Genomic DNA, 17,022 nt, shown 5'->3' on the forward strand with positions numbered 1-17,022 from the left:
TGTCTCTTCGGTAGCTAGAACTGGCCTGGTTTAGATGCTATGTTTATCTCTCGAATTAAATTGAACTGCTGTGTTCACTAGACCTGGTAACATGGACCAGAGAGTGAAATGACTTTGCCAAAGGGAAGATCCCCTTAGGCTGTGCCATACCACTTTAGTCCTTGCTGAAAACATGTCTGTTTTTCAGGTATCTGTTTGCAAGGCTCAGGAGGCTACTGTGCTAGAGTATCAGCTCCACCTCCTGTGCCTCCAGTGACCCTGCAACAGGGCCAAAGTTTCCATCCTTAGCGTTACTGTTTATTTTTATGCCTACTATAAAACAGGACTAGAATCCCAAATGAAAACAGCCCCCATTTCTCAGCCGGTTTCCCTTCAGATGACGGCTCAGGACCCCGAGAACCTCCTTGGACGAGGTCTAGAAATGGCATTCAGGCAGGAATTCAGGTCCCAACTGCACCGAAGCCTCAAGTGACGTCCTTGGAAAGCTGCTTGTAAACTTGTTCTGTGTCATATTCAATTCGCAGAGTAGGCATAACGGGAGAACATCTATGGTTGGAAGACTACAATCGTATTTTAAAATGTTGGAGTGTTGAGTAAACAGTGACATAACGTGGAGGAGCACAACACTCGGATTCAGAAGGTTGGGGACCTTGTCCCAAGCCTTTCCCTTACCCGAGGTATGCTCTTGGGCAAATTCTCTGACCCCTCTGAACCTCAGTTATCTCATTTTAAATTGGGCATAATAGTACCTGCCTTGCCTAACCCAGGATGTAATGACAGTAAATGAGGCAATGTTTATAAAGGCAGCTTGAAAACTATAAACACTTTGTAAATGAGGTCTCTATTATTCATCATAACACTGCAAATACTGCTGATGTTGATCGTCATCAGTAAGCCTGATTTCTAAATCTAATGTGGGGCTCAGCAAGACTCCTTCCTGGGAACAGTCAGCCCCATGCAGGCAGCGCACCGCTAGAAGCCAGTCTGTCCTCTCCCAACAAGGTGACATCCCGAGAAGGCGTGTCTGCACTTTAAACACAGGCACCGAAAGACAATGAAATATGCAAATGAAGTGTGATTACTTTTACTAGAACAAGCCCTGCAGTTAAGACTAGGTATAGCTGACAACACGCAAGAAAAGATATTGCCCCAGTCCTACATTTAAATTTAAAACCTTTGCAAGTTCTGCCAGGAATAATTTGCATTTCAATAACAATGTGCTAATGTCAAGCTATTCACAACATTTCAAAGCCTCCTCTAGCACACCTGGCATGTTGTAGGATCTGCTGGGGAGCTGGATGTGGGTGTTTCCTAACAGCACCGGCAATTATGCGTCCTTTTCCTTCTTGAGAAGGGATGTGTTGGGGCAATATTACCAGGTCTCGTGTTCTGGACATGACAAAATATGAAAACGAAAGCTCCGCCCTCCAAGATATCCCATGGGAATTAATTAATCAACATATTCGACATGTTGAACTTCCTCGCATCACAAATGAGAGGAAACACCTTGTAGATAAAAGTTGACTTTTTAATAGAAAACTTTTTCCTGTACTCTGAACATCCCTTTAAAAGAGAAACACATCCAAAAGATGTTTGTTACCTTTTCTCTTGGCTGCAAGCGAAACTACTCTGTTCTTTCTAAATCCTCTCGACGCCAGCAGCAGGTCCTCTGGGCTGGGCAAAGGAGGGCTGGTGGCACTGGGCTGACTTATTCCTGCTCAACACGAAACCAAGCCACCATACTGCGTGCGGTGGGGACGAGAATCTTGAAAATTAGTTTACACATAATCACTACCCTACAACACACTACAGTGAATACTGTAAATCAATTTCATTTAGGTAATTTCTCATCAAGATGCGTATAGACCAGTGAACTTAATTGTAAAAGCAAAGCAATGGTAATAAGCACAAATTATGCTAAACTAGGTGAGCTCCATGCTATTAGTTTCATCATATAAGCGACAAAATGATTAGTCACAGGAATTTGATTCATAAGTTGGCATTAATTTATTATCTAACCTGTATTATTATCTAACCTGTATTAGACTCTCCAGTTAAAAGTGGAATGTAAATAGTTCGCTAACAATCTGATTCAGCTTCTGGATACCAGTTCTAAAAACACGCAAAGACATAGGAAAAAGCATTTTCGACAGGAAGTAAGGCCTGTGTCTTTCCCGTGCCTATGATATTGCCTGGTCTTTATTTTTTCGCACTTGCAGGAAACTTTTGGGCCCAGGAACTAGCACTCGGTCCACCGTCCCCAGCGCACAGCAGCGTGCGCTTGAAAGCACTGAGGTGCCACGCCAAGTCCCATTCAATCTTTGGAAGGAATAGACAGCCTTAAATTCAGCTAGGAGCCGGTAAATATCAGCCATTTTGATAAGAAAATTGTTTTACCACTAAAAATGGATCACCTACGGATTAAGTCCTCCGTATCCCTTACAAATTCGTTGTCCTCCAAATGGCATTTTGTTCTTTACACGGCTGTTCTGCAACGATAGGGAACCACACGGCTCACGGACTGAGAACCTGGGGTGCTGGGCAAGGCCAGGGAACAGACGCAGGTTCGAGGCACTGCCGTCTGCAATGTTTCCCCGAAATACATTTTGCGCCTCGAAGGCACAGGAGAAAATCTGTAATCAGAAATCATGAATTAAGGTTAATGAAAGTCCACATTGTATTTGACTGACATCCACACGAAAGTACTGCTTGATGAAGGCTCCGTGTGTGATATCGTGACTGACCGGACACCCCAAACTCATCCCAACGTTGTTACGGTGGAGAGGACAGCAGACTGAATGCACACACACTCTTCTCCCAACGCAGCAACCTTCCGATCTGAAATGCGAGTTCCACTGTTCTCTCTTACTCCACGCTCCCCCCCCTTAAAACAACTAACTTATGAGAAGAATACTATGAAACTTTCAAGACCTATTTTTCTACCCTGTCAAATAATTGGGCGTCCATAATACTGAATTTAAAAACGCGCGTTCGTGTTGCCTCCCGGAGGTGTCCGAGGGGGGCCTTGGCCAGGACTGGGCGGATGATGGCGGCCTATGGGTACGCCAGACCGCAGGATCAAAAACGGCTGTGACACTTGAAAGTGTTTCTCCGCAAGGAATTCCGGTGCCCAGAAGCCTGGTGAAGCCAGTAGCAATTAAGGCCATGTTATCCTTTTAATTTACTTCAAATTATTGGCCTCTAAAATCAATCATTTCATGTGGTTGGGTAAGGGAGGGGTCGATGTAATAGGCACGCGCATTAAAAACGCGTGTGGATCTTACACAAAAACTGTGGCTGGATGTGGGGAAACTGGAAACGGTAGCTTTGAAGCTCATCCTGAACTAAAAAGTAGTCGTTTTCTAGTAAAAAATAAAAAGTGACCAATTTTCTAGATGAGGCCCATTTGGAATGAATTAAAGGGTTTCTTCTCCCGAGTCTGCCTGGATTTGAATGGGATGCCCTCTGCATGTCCTGCATTCAGTGTGTTCTGCATCCAGTGTGAGATGGTTTTATTTTATGTTTTAATTTGCAAGGAATGTAGTGGCTCGGCTTAGATGGCCAGAAGTCCTTGCAAGTCCACTTGAGAAATGGGAAGGAAAACATTAGGAAGTGTACACCGGTGGTATCGGTCACAGGGGCCGAATTTACCCGACAAAGGAAAGCAACTTTCTCCACCACACACCCAGTGTGGCTCTCCTCTTGTACAATTTACTTCTTCCCATCTTTCCTCGACTGGGTCACACGATGAGTACACAACTGGAGAGCTTTTCCTAATCAACCCCTAAGTCACAAACCTACAAACAAAATAGCCAAAGTATTACAATTACAGAAAGGATAAAAAGCTCATCTCCTCAAGAGCTGACAACGCAGCAGCCCTATGCGCCAGTGTTGTAAAACATAGGGAAATGGTCTCTAGCTCCTCAGTAATGTGTGTCAGACCTGAAAAAATAAAGGTGAAGCCTGAAGTGAAGCACTGAATGTTTACATTGCCAGACCCGTGCGCAGCATACAGCACTCTCGAGGTCACTTTATTTATTTAGCTATCTACAGAGCCAAAGCCAAATTGTGAAACTGAAATTTTGAGTGGAGCCACAAATGCCCTCATTTACCTCCACCTTTATGAGCAACCTGAACGCGAAGTTCGCACCATTGTGCTTTCTTGTCCAGGGATGAAAGTGATATCAGCCCCTGGACTGTAATTTTTTACCAGCAAGTCTGAGCAAGAGGCAAATCCTGGCGTGAATATCAGCTGGCTGTGCACATAACAAGGTCCAGAGAGACACTCTCAGAAGTTGCCTCTTTTTAATCCAGCACTGAATTAGGTGAGGAACGGTTTTCCGTTCTTTCAGAACCCCACCACTGCCAACATAACCGCCAGTCTTGCAAGCCCTAGGATATCTCAAACCTTTCCCAAGACACCCCAACACTATCTGAGGCACTGAAACTATGGCAACCGAATAAGAAAGCAGCCTCCATGATTAATAGATGAAGATCCCAGCGACAGTCTCTGGCTGGGACCATCATTCATGATGCGAGAAGAATTAGCACAGAATCCATCTCAAAAACCATTAACAAGTATTCTTACAAAAATCCACCTGCTACCTGTACTCCAGTTTAGAATGCGGTGAACAATTTGGTTTCTGTTTATCACTCACTGTGCTGAGATGAGAATGTTCTCACAACTCTGATGTTCACGTTTTTAGAATAATGAAAGGCTTAATATTAATAGACCGGCTCTCCACCTGGGTATTTGAGGGCCTGAGTACTAATGCATTCAAGCACCAAAATGTGTGAATGAAGTCATGTGGTTCTCTGGGGTAAAAAGGAGGAGACACGGTTGTTGGATTGTTTGAGCGTTTTTTGTGGAATGCAGTTTTTCATAAAGCATTCCATTTTCAGGAAAGGAACATTTCCATTCACCAGCTCAATCAGTGTTCTCTCAGTTTCCTCATTCAAGGACAGTTGGAGTCTGGGGGAGGGGTGCAGAAGCACTGGAGTCACTGCAATATTAATGAAAAGACTGAATAGTCTCCTCAAAAAGGTTCAGGAATGAGGAAAAAATGGATCCATTGCAGAAAGCGCATCTGTAAAAGTCTCATACAACATTAAACCATAATTAATATATATTTTTTGTCCCAGCCCCCCAAATGGTTATGTTCCAACGGCATGTTTTCATTGTGTTCAGTGCCACCTCCTGTGCTATAACCCCTTCAAATCACATCATGGCCAAAGGCTTGGTCTTAAACACGTGGGAGGGTAGAAAGGACAAGAGAAGCATAAACAGCATCCATTTTAGAGATGCTCCTGCTAAATTTTTAAATTGGCAGGGATTCTTTGAATTAAATTTTCTGCAGATGGCAATTACAGGTTAGCGGGAAACCGCAGAAATGCTGAGTTATATTAAGTGAAAGCCTCAGGTCCACAGGCTGGATGTGGAAATTTCTATTGCGAACCATACTTTCAAAGCAACAGTTATCACTCTTGCTGTTCAGATGGATCTGGCCCTTCAGTCTTTGATGCATGTTAACTGCTGATTTATTTCTCTCTTTACAAAATTTAAGAGGAAACATTTTTTTTTCCTACATGAAAATACCTGTAACTGCCACAAGAGAGTCTCTTTCTCCCGGGAGCAGCGGGGGCCCTTCCGGGAACACGGTGATAACACCACTTTACTGCCCCTTCTGCTGGGCCTGCTGGGCGTCAGATTCTTCTCCCTGACAAAAATGTGCATGACTATCATTTGAATCCAATTGTACGGCAGTGGATCAGTCGTAGAGTAAATGCTGCCTCTGTTGAGGTCAGCCAACTATCTTCTAAGTTTAGTGGGGAAAGTAACGGCTTGCTTCCACCTGGAGATTTGTGCTCTCCCAAGTGAATTCAGGCTTGGCCTGGGAAGAGTGACCCAGTGAGTGTATGGCCACATGAGGACCCTCTTCCAAAAATCAGCAAAGGCCTCCAATCTCTCCTATCATAGGTATGGCGCTTGGGTCTGTCCAACTCAACCTGAACATCTACAGGCTGTTCTCAGGTGCCAAATGTGCGCGCCCTCAGATTCTTCAGTGGATTCAGATCGTGTGATTTATTCTTAGGAAGTTAGTAAGTGAAGGCTGTCACTCCTTTAAACACAACTCTCCTTTGGGCTCTCATTTGATGCAAAGCCCTGCGCTACTTGCTATTGTTTTGTTTGTATTCTGTTTTTCCTTTCCATCTCGGGTGTGATATTTCAACTTCCGGAGTTATAGGAAAAGGGTCCTGATTCCTCTTTCCACGGAAGTGACTTTTCACATGCTTTTCAGCTTAACACCCCTGTCACTATGGCCAATAGACAGCGTGAATGTTCCTTTCTGTCCAAAGGTGGTTTCCTTTGCATCACCTCTTTATGTTACAGGTTTGTGGGCACTTCGTTCTGTAGTCTCCCCACCAGGACACTCTCCTGGACTACTATCACCCAGAGAAAAATAATACCTTATACGTAATGAACGCGTATAAGTGTGCCAGGCATTGTGCTACAGATTTCACAGATATTATCCTATTACTCTCTTAACAACCTGTATTATTTATAGATGGCAGCTGAGACAGACAAGTTAAATAACAGCTCAAATATGTAAATAGTAAACACTGGGATGCAAATCCAAGTGTGGTGTGTCCACTTAGGAAGCGTGACCCCTGCATCGCCTCCAGAGCCGTCTGCTGCCTCCCCCGTAACGGTCCCTCCACGTTTATAAACTTCATACCACAAAATCTAATGAACTTGCCCTTGTTACAGCAAAGATCTAAACATTTCTCTGACTACTCCTAGTTCACTCGGACATGCCTGTTCCACATTAATGTGTACTAGTGAAGGGAAACAGTTTAGAACTGAGCTAAGCAAAAACAATGCCCTTGCTTTGTTTGTAATGACCGGCCAAGGGCCACTCCCATCCATGCCTTTGCCCCATTTAATGGTCACATTGGAAGCAATCTTTACTTGATTCAACTGCATTCTGATTAATGAGGCTGTGTTTTCAATGAATTTGCAAATCTTACTTGATTTCATAATGTTTGCCCTAAAATGACATCAATGGAGTGTAACTTCTCTTTTCCCATTTGGAAGACAATGAAGCAGGGTCTCCACCAGGCCTGGGGTCTGGGGAGGGGGGAGCCAGCATCAAACCTCCAATCCCGGAGCACATTTCATATTTTACCTCATACAGTCACATTCCCGGTTTTGTCTTACTGACACAGCAGTCCTGCAAGTTAGGGAACACATACTATTCACAATTTTTATTTAAAATAATGTAGCTTCAGAGAGGATAAGTGGCCTGTCCAAGACAGTAAGCGTCTGGAGCCCAGGTCTTCTGACTCCAAGTTCAGGACCTTCACCAACAGTTACCACTGTGCGTGTTCAGGGCAGGAATGTGGGCCAACAAGCATTCTATTTTCCCCTGGTAGAAAGTTAAATTTTAAAAACTATTAGTAAACGCCAAAAAAGCAAGGAGGTTCTGTGGCCAGTGGTTAAAATGCAGAACAAATGAGTCCAAGGTCAAAAGCTCAATCCCCATAAATGCTGGCTGTCTCTTAGCTCAGTTTCTTGGCAAGTTGACTTTACCTAACTCAGATTCCCTCCAGCTTCAACCAGGTGTCCCACAGATGTGTGCTCTTGGCCACAGAAGGGGACTGGGTGAGAGTGTGGGAATGAGCAGGCTCCAGCCCGTCACCAAGACTGGGAAAACAACCCACAGTGAGTGCTCTCCTAATGATGCATGAGACATACCACCTAGGCACACGGAAGACAGTGTTACACACATGTGCATGTGCACACTTATGCAGGCAGGAAGATAGCTCATTTGATGGAAACAATATACAATATAGAAAAATGAGCAGACAGAAGAGATGAAATAAAGACTAGTTGTTTGCAAAAAGCTTCATCATTCATTCATTCATTCACTCAACAAATACTTGTTATGGAGGGCCTAGAATGTGCCAGGTTTGGGTGCTGGAGGTACAGTAGTGAATCAAATATAAAGATATCTATCCTCATAGCATTATGTTCTAGTGGAAGGCAAAATAAATTAGGACAACATATAGCTTTTTGGGTTGTGAAAAGTGCAGGAAAAATGAGGCAGGCCATGGGAGTAGGATGGACGTGTTGAGGGGAAAAGGTGAAGTAAATGTAAATAAGGTGATCAGAATAGGCTTCAACGAGAGAGGGACAAGGAGCAGAGACCTAAGGAATATGAGGAACAAATCATGCAGGCATCTTGGGCAAAGACCCTTCCCAAGACACAAAGGAGCAGTACAAAGACCGTGCAAAGGACCAAGGAGGGCATGCTGGACATATTCTAGTAACCCCAAGAAGGAGTGGAGGTCAGAGAGGTAGGGACCCAAGAGCAGATCAAGTGGGGTCCTGAGGACTTCGGCTTTTACTGAAATAAAGTGGGAAAGCGTCTGAGCGGTGGAAATGATCTGATTGTGCCAGCTCAGCTTTTTAAAAAAAATCACTTTGGCTACAGTGTGAAGACAGTAGGGGGCCCAGGGCAAAGCAGGAAGACTGGCTGAGAGGCAGGCACAATAACCCATCAGGGGGCACAGTGGCTAGGGCAGTGTGAACATCCGGAAGTGGGAGCCCTGGAGGAAGTCTTCCTGCATTCAGAGGGGTGAAGGGGGTAGGGGGCGGGACAACAGCACTGCAGCTGGAATGAGTGAGGACAGAGCAAGAGCCACTGAGTTTAGGCTTGACCAACTCAGAGAATGGAAATGCCATTTATCAAGATGGAGAACATTTTAAGAAAAGCTTATTTGGGAGAGAAAGATCTGAAATTAGATGTTTGGAAAATACTAAGTTGGAGATGTCTGTGAGGTCCAAGAGGAGCCACCTACCCTGTAAGCACTGGCTGTTGAGAGACACAGAAGAGAAGTCTGTGCAGAAGAGGTTTTTGGGAAACGTGAAAGTATTGATAGTTTTATGTGACACTCCTCATTAGTGGAATGAGAATTATTAGAATTATCTAATGAAACAAATTTGCAGTAAGTCATCGGCTTCACAAAGCAAGGTACTCTAGTGTATATCCTATACTGTAATAGTCCCATGCTGAGGAGTGTTCTGAACTCCCTTGTCCCCTTGAGGTTTGTGTGGTATAATATCTTATTTGCCCATTTCAAAGGGATTAAATGGCTCCCTCCTTTCCCTACCTTACCATATCCCCAAGAGGCAATCATGTGGTTGCCAGCAGAGAATAGCTCAGTTGCTCTTGCAGCACACCGAAGGCAGATGAGAAAAGCCTTCACTCTGGGGTAGAAATCACAGAGACAACTTCGCTTCAAGGCAGAGAGGAGGGCTATTAATATGGGAGGGCACAGCAGGACGCTTCCAGGCTTCACCTTCCCCCGGAAGTGGGAACACCCAGGCAACACCCACTCTGGGAGCTGGACAATGGTCTAAATCTGAAGTTGGGGGTATGGGGGAGGGGCGAGCACAGAGACACAGGCAGGCTTTCCCAGGCGCTACACTGCAGCAAATGGCAGATGCCTAATTAAAGTAGTTACAATGAGTTCGGCTTGTTCTGTGATTCCTTTCTGCAAACAAACAAACAAACAAAGAAGATGGGAGAAAACATTAGCTCTTGGCCATCTAGTTCTAAAACAACTTTTCCTCCAGTCATCACTCCTTTGTACTGTTTGGAAAAGAGCTGAACTACTCACACACACACAGAGTTAAGTATCTGACTTATCACCTTGTTCCAAACAGTGTTTTTCCCTCCATTTCATATGAGAGTACAATTACCCATTTGCTTTTGAAGCCTGAGTATTTGTTTTGAATTTAATAAAAGTTCTTAATTTGGGTGTCTTATTTGTATTCAGTGAAGATAACGCTTCCTAATCTTGCTATCCTTCTGACTCAACACTCTTGGCATTGTTATCCACCTACTCAGAATGCATATGCTATATATTTTTTTAATGATGGGAGAAGTATTCACTAGACTTTGAAGGAACTTGAGGGGTGTGTGTGTGTGTGTGTGTGTGTAAACAGAGTTGCACTTATTGCCACTTTATAATAACCACACACTTGAAGGCAGATTTTTTTTTTCACTGTAGAAGTAAAAACAGTTCCACCTGAAGTGGAGAAATTTGAACTAAGTGTGACTATTTCACTTATTCACTTACTCATTCAACATTTAGTTGAGGTTCTACACTGAATCTTACGAATTTCTAACCTGTTCCATCCAATAAGATGTCCTATCCAATGAGTACATTCTGCAGATGGCCCCTGAGGTAAAGATTCAGGGTGTCTGCTGAACATTGATTGACACATGTGGATTGTGTGCATTACTGGGAATGTGGCCCATCTCTCAGAGGTGGTCACTGCAAAATATAACACTTGGGAAGTCTTGTAAATAAGAACACAAATAAGAAACATGGACACATTGTAAATAAGAAACAAAAACTAGAATGCTTCTTTTATCAGGTTGAAAGAAGACATAACAGGAAAGTAAGGTTTTATATTTGATAGTGCATTCTTTTCTGCTTTCAGGTTTGCAAGGTGCCTCATGCAAGAATGTCCTAAAACCAAAATATTAATAGAGAGTAGAGGTCGCTCAGGATTCAAATAAAAGTTACCATATAAACAAGCATGGGTAAACCAAATTCAAACAGTGAGTGCAATTATTTTTTAACAGATAGTTTAGGTTAATAGGTGGAGACATGGTTCTGCCACTGTATTTAAGGTTAAGTTAATAATTGACTTTGGTGCCTGGAGTGGTTTAATCAAAGCTTACTGTAAATCGTAAAACTGCTCCATGCAGACTAAACAGGGTATTAAAAAACCATACAAAATACTTGTAATCTTGACCTCTAGTAGCCAATTGGATACGGTGTGAAAAAGTAAGATATTCTCATTACCTTTACTTTTGGGGGGAAAAAACAAATAAAGAATTCATGTACCCAGAACCAACAGTGCCGACCCTCTCCCCCACCCTTATCAGTGGCAAACCGAGGACTTCACGCCCAGGAAAAACACGGACAATTATCAAGATTAGAGAAAGACCAGGCAAAAGTGCTCATCCTTCCTACTCCGAAAAGACTAAAACCAGCGCTGGGTGGTGCGGGGATGGGGGTGGGGTGGCGGTGGGGTGGGGGTGGGTGGGTGGGGATATCAAATAGCTTTTCCGAGACCTGCTGGCAGGACTCTGCAACAGGGTCAAACATTTTTTCCGAGTTGAAGAAAAAAATTAAGTTGTACACACAAGTGTGTATCGTGCGCGCCTGTGTTTTTAAACCTTTCACGGATCACATTCAGTAGCAACTTGATTTCCATCCGGCATAAACAGAGAGTGTTCCCACCGTGGCCGTGTCTGGCCACGACATCCCCAAAGCAACCACCTTCCTCCCAAGGGCGGATGCTGAAGGGTTGGAGGGGGGTTGCCCACTGCAATATAGGCCGGAGGCCACCCCTTCAATGCTTGCTTTGGCTATGAAGACAGAGGTTCCCATTCCGCAGCACGCACACTAGGCTACCTCCTCTGTTCTTCCCTAGACACCCACCGACTGGGAAACTGCGCGTGGAGCGCAGGAGGCTGGGATGTGCGCTTGAGGCTGGTACTTGCAAACCAGCCCGCCCCGTGAATGCCCACACGCACCCGCGCGCCAGCCGATGGCCACAGGGTCCGCATCACCAACCCGAGTCCTGATCCTGAACTTCTTCTTCTACTGCTTGAGACATTGCTCTAGCAAGTGCAGCGCTGTGACCCCCAACCCAGCGGACCACTGTCCACCGGTGGGCCCGCATCTAGCTCCTAGCCGCACTCTGGGCTGCCCACCTGCTTCCTTCGCGTTCGGTTTCTCTAAGTCTGTACACAGAGCCCCAACCCTGTCATGCCCGCCGCCCCTGGCTTTCAGAGAAACTTTCCACAAGCGCCTAGTCGGGTGACTCTCTCTGGAAAAGGAGGAGGCGGCTCTGGACCGAGGGGCGGAGAGGCGGAGAGGGAGCGGGAACGGGAAAGACAGCGGAGTCCGGTTTCCTTTCCCGACACTCACTAGCTCCCTGGCTCCCCCTATACCGCTGGTGTTGTGGGAAGAGGGAGGGGACGTCAGGATCCTGCTTTGCACCGTGTGCCACAGTGTAGAGCTGAGTAGAAAAGCAGAGAACACAGAGAAGAGGCACTTCCCACCCCAGGGTGGTCATGTAGGGTGGGTGGGCATTGTCAGGCTGCTCCCGAGTGCCCGCGAGGCAGCGCTCTAGGTCGCAGCTAGTAGTTCGGACAACCAGAATCTGGGGCTGGGGCAGAGCCCTTCCTTGTCTGGGTAGCAAGAATTGGGCCATCTCTTGCCAGTCTTTCCACCCTTCCGCCTCCCGGGAACCTCCTTTCCAGAGAGGGACCTCTTAGATTCTGGAGGAGGGCGCGGCGGGCACCAGTCCTATCTGTCTAGAGGGGAAGGACGCAGCCACGACGGGTGCTGTCCTCACCGCCTAAGAGGAAGCTGCGGCGAGGGATAGAGCTGAGGGCCGGGGCGCCACACCACAGCGGGAGGAGACAGCTCCTGGGCACTCATTCGAGCAAACAAAGCCCGAAACCTCTGGTGCCAGCAGCCGCGGGAACCGGGATGTCACCAAGTGGCAGGGCGCACGGGTGCCAGGGCCATTACAAGTTTCCTGCACTCCACAGAGCCCAGCCCAAACCCCGCGCGGACAACAAAAGATTCTCTTCGCTTTCCCACCGTCTCTGCGGAACCCATTCTCCCAACCCAGAACCCAAACCTGGTGCTGAGCGAAAACAGAGCTCATCTACCCAATCTCTCAGCTCTCGAGGGCAGAACCCCTTTCCTTGCTTTCGCACCAGAACAGGGAGGGCTCTTCCGAGAATCCCACCCTCATGGGCCCTCTCTGCTTCCTCCTGGTCCAAAAGTGAGGACGAGCCCCTGGTCTAGCACACACATCCCCGGGCCAGAAAACCGTCCTCCCGGCCCCGGGTGGCCCCGGGCGGCGCCCGGCTAGTGCGCGGCGCGGGTGGAGAAGCCCGTGATCACGGAGCCTGGCAGTCTCTGCGGCTCAGGGCAGAGAGGAGCGGCCAGCAGGGCTCACGATTGCGTCCCCAAGGCCGGGCCACACTCGGGAGGGAGACGCACCAGATAAAATAAAACGTAGGTACTATAAAGCAGGCAGCGCGTGCGGGCTGCGGCCCCAAGACCCGCAAGCTGGAGCCGAGCCTCCCGGGAGGTGGAGCGCGCCAGGACGCCCCAGCGTACCTTTTCGGTGCATCGACGGATAGGCGGCCGGGGCTCGGAGCGGGCTGGCACAGCGTGTATCCCATTTAGTAATCCATTATCGAGGGGATCTCTCCGGGCCGCGAGCTGCGCTCTCTCCTTCGCAAGCCTTTGTCATTCCTACATGTGTGCTTGTCTCTTTAGGGATAACAGTCGCGGCGACTACTTTCTGGGATGCAAACGTTCTGTGTTCATCTCCAATGACAGGCGGAGAAAGGGAGGAGAAAAAAAAGAAAGAACAAGACAACAAGGAAGGAGTAATGTTCAAGAAACTCTTCTCCAAATCCAAATTCCACTTGGATTCCACTCCAGTGAGTCCCTTCGGTAGTGTCAGCGCCGATTAACAAGTCATTTCAGGGTGGGGGGCGGGGTGGGGGCAGGGGCAAGGGTGCACCCTCTAGCCCCGTTCTGCGGCCGGGAGCGCTGTGCTGCGGTTGTGGCGACGCTGGCCGCTGCCGCCGCTCCTAAGCGGACATCGCGGGCGGGCGGTGAGCCCCGGGGGAAAGCGCCTCTGCTGTGTCCCGAGCGCCTGGGCAGCCGAGTGCGCGGGGAGCGGAGTTGGCTGCAGCCTCACCCGGTGCCGCTCACTACTCCTCTGTCACCAGAGAGGCTGCCGCTCCCGGGCGGAGCCAAGTCCCGGACTGGATTACACACAGCGGACTCTCCTGCAACCCCGCCTCCTTTGGCTGGCGTCTTCTCCGACCCGAAGGAGAGCTGTGGTGTTTGTGTGTGAACGCGAGTGAGCGAGATGGAGAGGACCGATGCGTTGTGGCGGCAGGTGGAGCCTTGGACCGGCTGGCCAGTGAGGCGTCCTTCCTTCGCGATACCCGGCCCCTCTGCGCACTGGGCGGAGATCCCAGAGGGGGCGACTCTGGCAGGAGCCCAGCCCTCGCCTCCCCATCCCCTCATCTGTTCCAGCAAGGGGGTGGGGGGCGGGCGGGGCGAAATCACGGACAGCCCTGCGGAGTCCTGCCAAATTAGAAAAATAAATAAAAAATAAACGTAGTGCAGGAGTGAGTTACAAGAAAGAATTTGTTCATCGATTTTCTTAAATGGAAAAGTTTTAAAGCATGATGGCAGGTGAACGGCGAGCCTTTGTGATTCTGATTACTGTACCAAGAGGTGGATCCCTGAAGTGACGGGCGCACTACGCACCCAGATGAATTGGGAAGCAGCGGGTGCGGTTAGAAATACGCTTCGAAGATGAGAACGCAGCTATGAATGAACGCACATACGACACGTATTAAAGCATGTTAAGTAGGCAAATAAACCATAGTACAAAGAATGGTGTTACCAACGATCTGTTTTAAAATCTAGAAAGTGGGTAGGGTGTTCTTAGAAATAACAAACTAAAAAACAAACAAACTAAAAAACTTCAGAAATAAGAAGCAAACAATTTCCATGAGAATCCAACAGCTTCATGGAAGAAGTAATTCGCAACTTCTTCCAAGGCGCTATTGTTAGTGATCCCACGACGAATGGCAGGCACAGCCTTCCTCCGTCGTTTGAACATTCATCCGCCAAAAAGCCTTGCTGCTGTTACAGGCTTGTGCCAACTGGTCCGGCCACACCGAGCCCCCCAAACCCGGCTCTTGAGCGCTCCTCGCCGCGCCCTCTCGCTGTGCGAACAACTGCGCGCCTCGGCCGCTGCTTCCCAAGTGGGCTTCGCAGATGGTGCGGGCCGCAGCCACGGCCTTTAGAGAACGTAACACTGGGCGGCCAAGCAGTTCTCGAAGCAATATTTACTAGTCATGGGGTCGGCCAAGAAAAGCATTGAGAGGGAGATCGGGGGTCTCATTCAGCCTCAGGCCGAGTGCCCTCAAATACTTGTTTTAGAAACAGTACCTGAGTACCTGTTCCCCAGCTGGGGCTAGGGTCACTAATAAGTGCCCAGTTCTCTTTTTTGCGGTCCCACTGGAAACCCAAGTTACGGACAGACATCTGCTCATGAGGACTCACGAAGAATAAATGCACATGCGGCAACACCATACATGTATAAATATTATTATTTCCACAAACTATCTGGAGTAGGTGGGGGAAATAGTTAAGGGGGAAAGTCATCCTCTGCTGTTCGCCAGAGATACCAGCAGGGGCCGCTATCCCCACCTTTCCCCGAACAAAATCCGCTACGGATTCGGGGCAGCAATCAGGGGGCGCGGCCCTAGGTGCGCGCGCAGTTCCCGGACGCGCCGGGCTTGCTCGGGGAGGGGGCGGGGGGCTGGGGGCTGGGGGCGGCGGGCTGGGCTGTGAGGTTCCCGGGACTCCGGGCAGGCCGGCTCGCGGAGGTCCTTTTCGAAGTCAGTGGGGACCGGGGGAAGGGCGTTGACGGGCGGGGACGGCCACATCCTGGGCTGCGCTGTTTAACACCCAGGTTTCGGTGGGAGGCGGCAGGGCCACTGCGAGTCGGGTTCCCGAGCTCCTCCTTGCACCCCTGGACGGTCCCTAAACCCGAGGGTCCTCGCGGTTCCCCGGGAAGGCACCTCCAACAAGCCCGGGCCGCCGAGGCGCCCTTATTGGCTCTGCTGCTGATTTACATGCTAATTGTGTCTGAGAAAAGTTCTTTAATTGGCAGAATTAGGCAGAGCAAACGAATTGTTTCACAGGCTGAACCAAATTAATTCCGAGTTTCAGGCTGAACCAAATTAATTCCGAGTTTAGCTTCTTCCCTTGGAGAAACAAACAATTAAGCTGTCTTGTTTGCTTTATGGATATATTGGAAATGCCCCACATCGAGTTTCAGGATATGTTTTTAAAAGGAAAGTATTTTCATTAATAGTTGCATGTTTAATTTGCAGGAACGCTGAGCCAAGAAGCGAGATTAAATTTACCTAATTTAAAATTATAGAATACAAGAAGAAAATAATTTGAGTTAACTTTCACTCGGCTGAGAAATACCACCCAGAATCTTTCCGGCAATTACTAGATTGTGGAGTCTAACCATCCAGGCGAGATTACTTGTCTACCTGCGGGAGGAGAGAGGTGGCTCCGGGAGCAGGAATGAAAAAAAAAAAAAAAAGCCAGCTATTGTGTAGCTCCCTGAAGCCCCAGGGGGGCACCTGTGGGGAATAGGCCGAGGAAACCTCATGATGTCATTTCCCCTTCTGTGCACTTCAGACCAACTTCCAGAAACCTGCCATAACTTTCCAGTAAAACTGCTGCCCCTCAAGTCCTTTGAATTCTACAATCTACCCTGTCTCTTAGGGGGACGAAAGCCAATGAAAGCTAAAGAATCACAGAGTGTTAAAACCGGAAGGAAATTCAGGCTGCTTTGTAGTTAAGGAGCATGAAATGGAGTGAGGAAGGCCTTCCTCTCTGGAGCCCAGCTGTGGTTATATGAGGTACTAGTCGGTGATCTTGCACAAGTCACTCGTAAATCGCAAGTGTAGGCCCTGACACTGCTCTGTGGTGGTTAACTCGCATCATGGTCATGCTTGTCATCCTCCACACCAATGCTGCCGCTACATTTTACTGAGTTCTGACTCCTCTGAAGGAGGCACAGAGGAAAGAGGCGGCTTGTTTTGTGTCAGTGCTGAGAGTGCCTCACAACAACTCCTCTTCAATAAATGCTCGTTTGTCAGCACCTGCTTCCCCTCACATCACCTGGGGAAAGTATGGAGGAAAGTTACACAGCAAAGTCACACAGGATCCTCTTACAGACCACATCTAGCTCTCGGATGGGAATCTCCGCTATGGGACGAAAGTGAGCAGGGACCTCGGGAGAAGGGTCTGCTGGCACCACTCAGACCTTGTGAGTATGAATTCCTGGAGGACACTCGGGGA

General features: G+C 47.9%; 1 protein-coding gene across 3 annotated transcripts in view; it reads right to left on the minus strand.

Annotated features, from left to right (window-relative positions):
- SEMA6A (semaphorin 6A) overlaps positions 1–13,851 on the minus strand; it is a 125,322-nt gene extending 111,471 nt beyond the window's left edge. For all 3 annotated transcript variants that reach the window (XM_037032392.1, XM_037032391.1, XM_037032389.1), the window contains exon 1: positions 13,225–13,851. The gene's annotated coding sequence lies outside the window, so the exon portion shown is untranslated. The remainder of the gene's footprint in view (positions 1–13,224) is intronic.
- Positions 13,852–17,022: the final 3,171 nt, after the last annotated feature.

This window comes from Sturnira hondurensis, unplaced genomic scaffold (genome assembly GCF_014824575.4).
Source record: "Sturnira hondurensis isolate 20B ecotype Veracruz unplaced genomic scaffold, ASM1482457v3 Scaffold0021354, whole genome shotgun sequence".
Taxonomy (NCBI): domain Eukaryota; kingdom Metazoa; phylum Chordata; class Mammalia; order Chiroptera; family Phyllostomidae; genus Sturnira; species Sturnira hondurensis.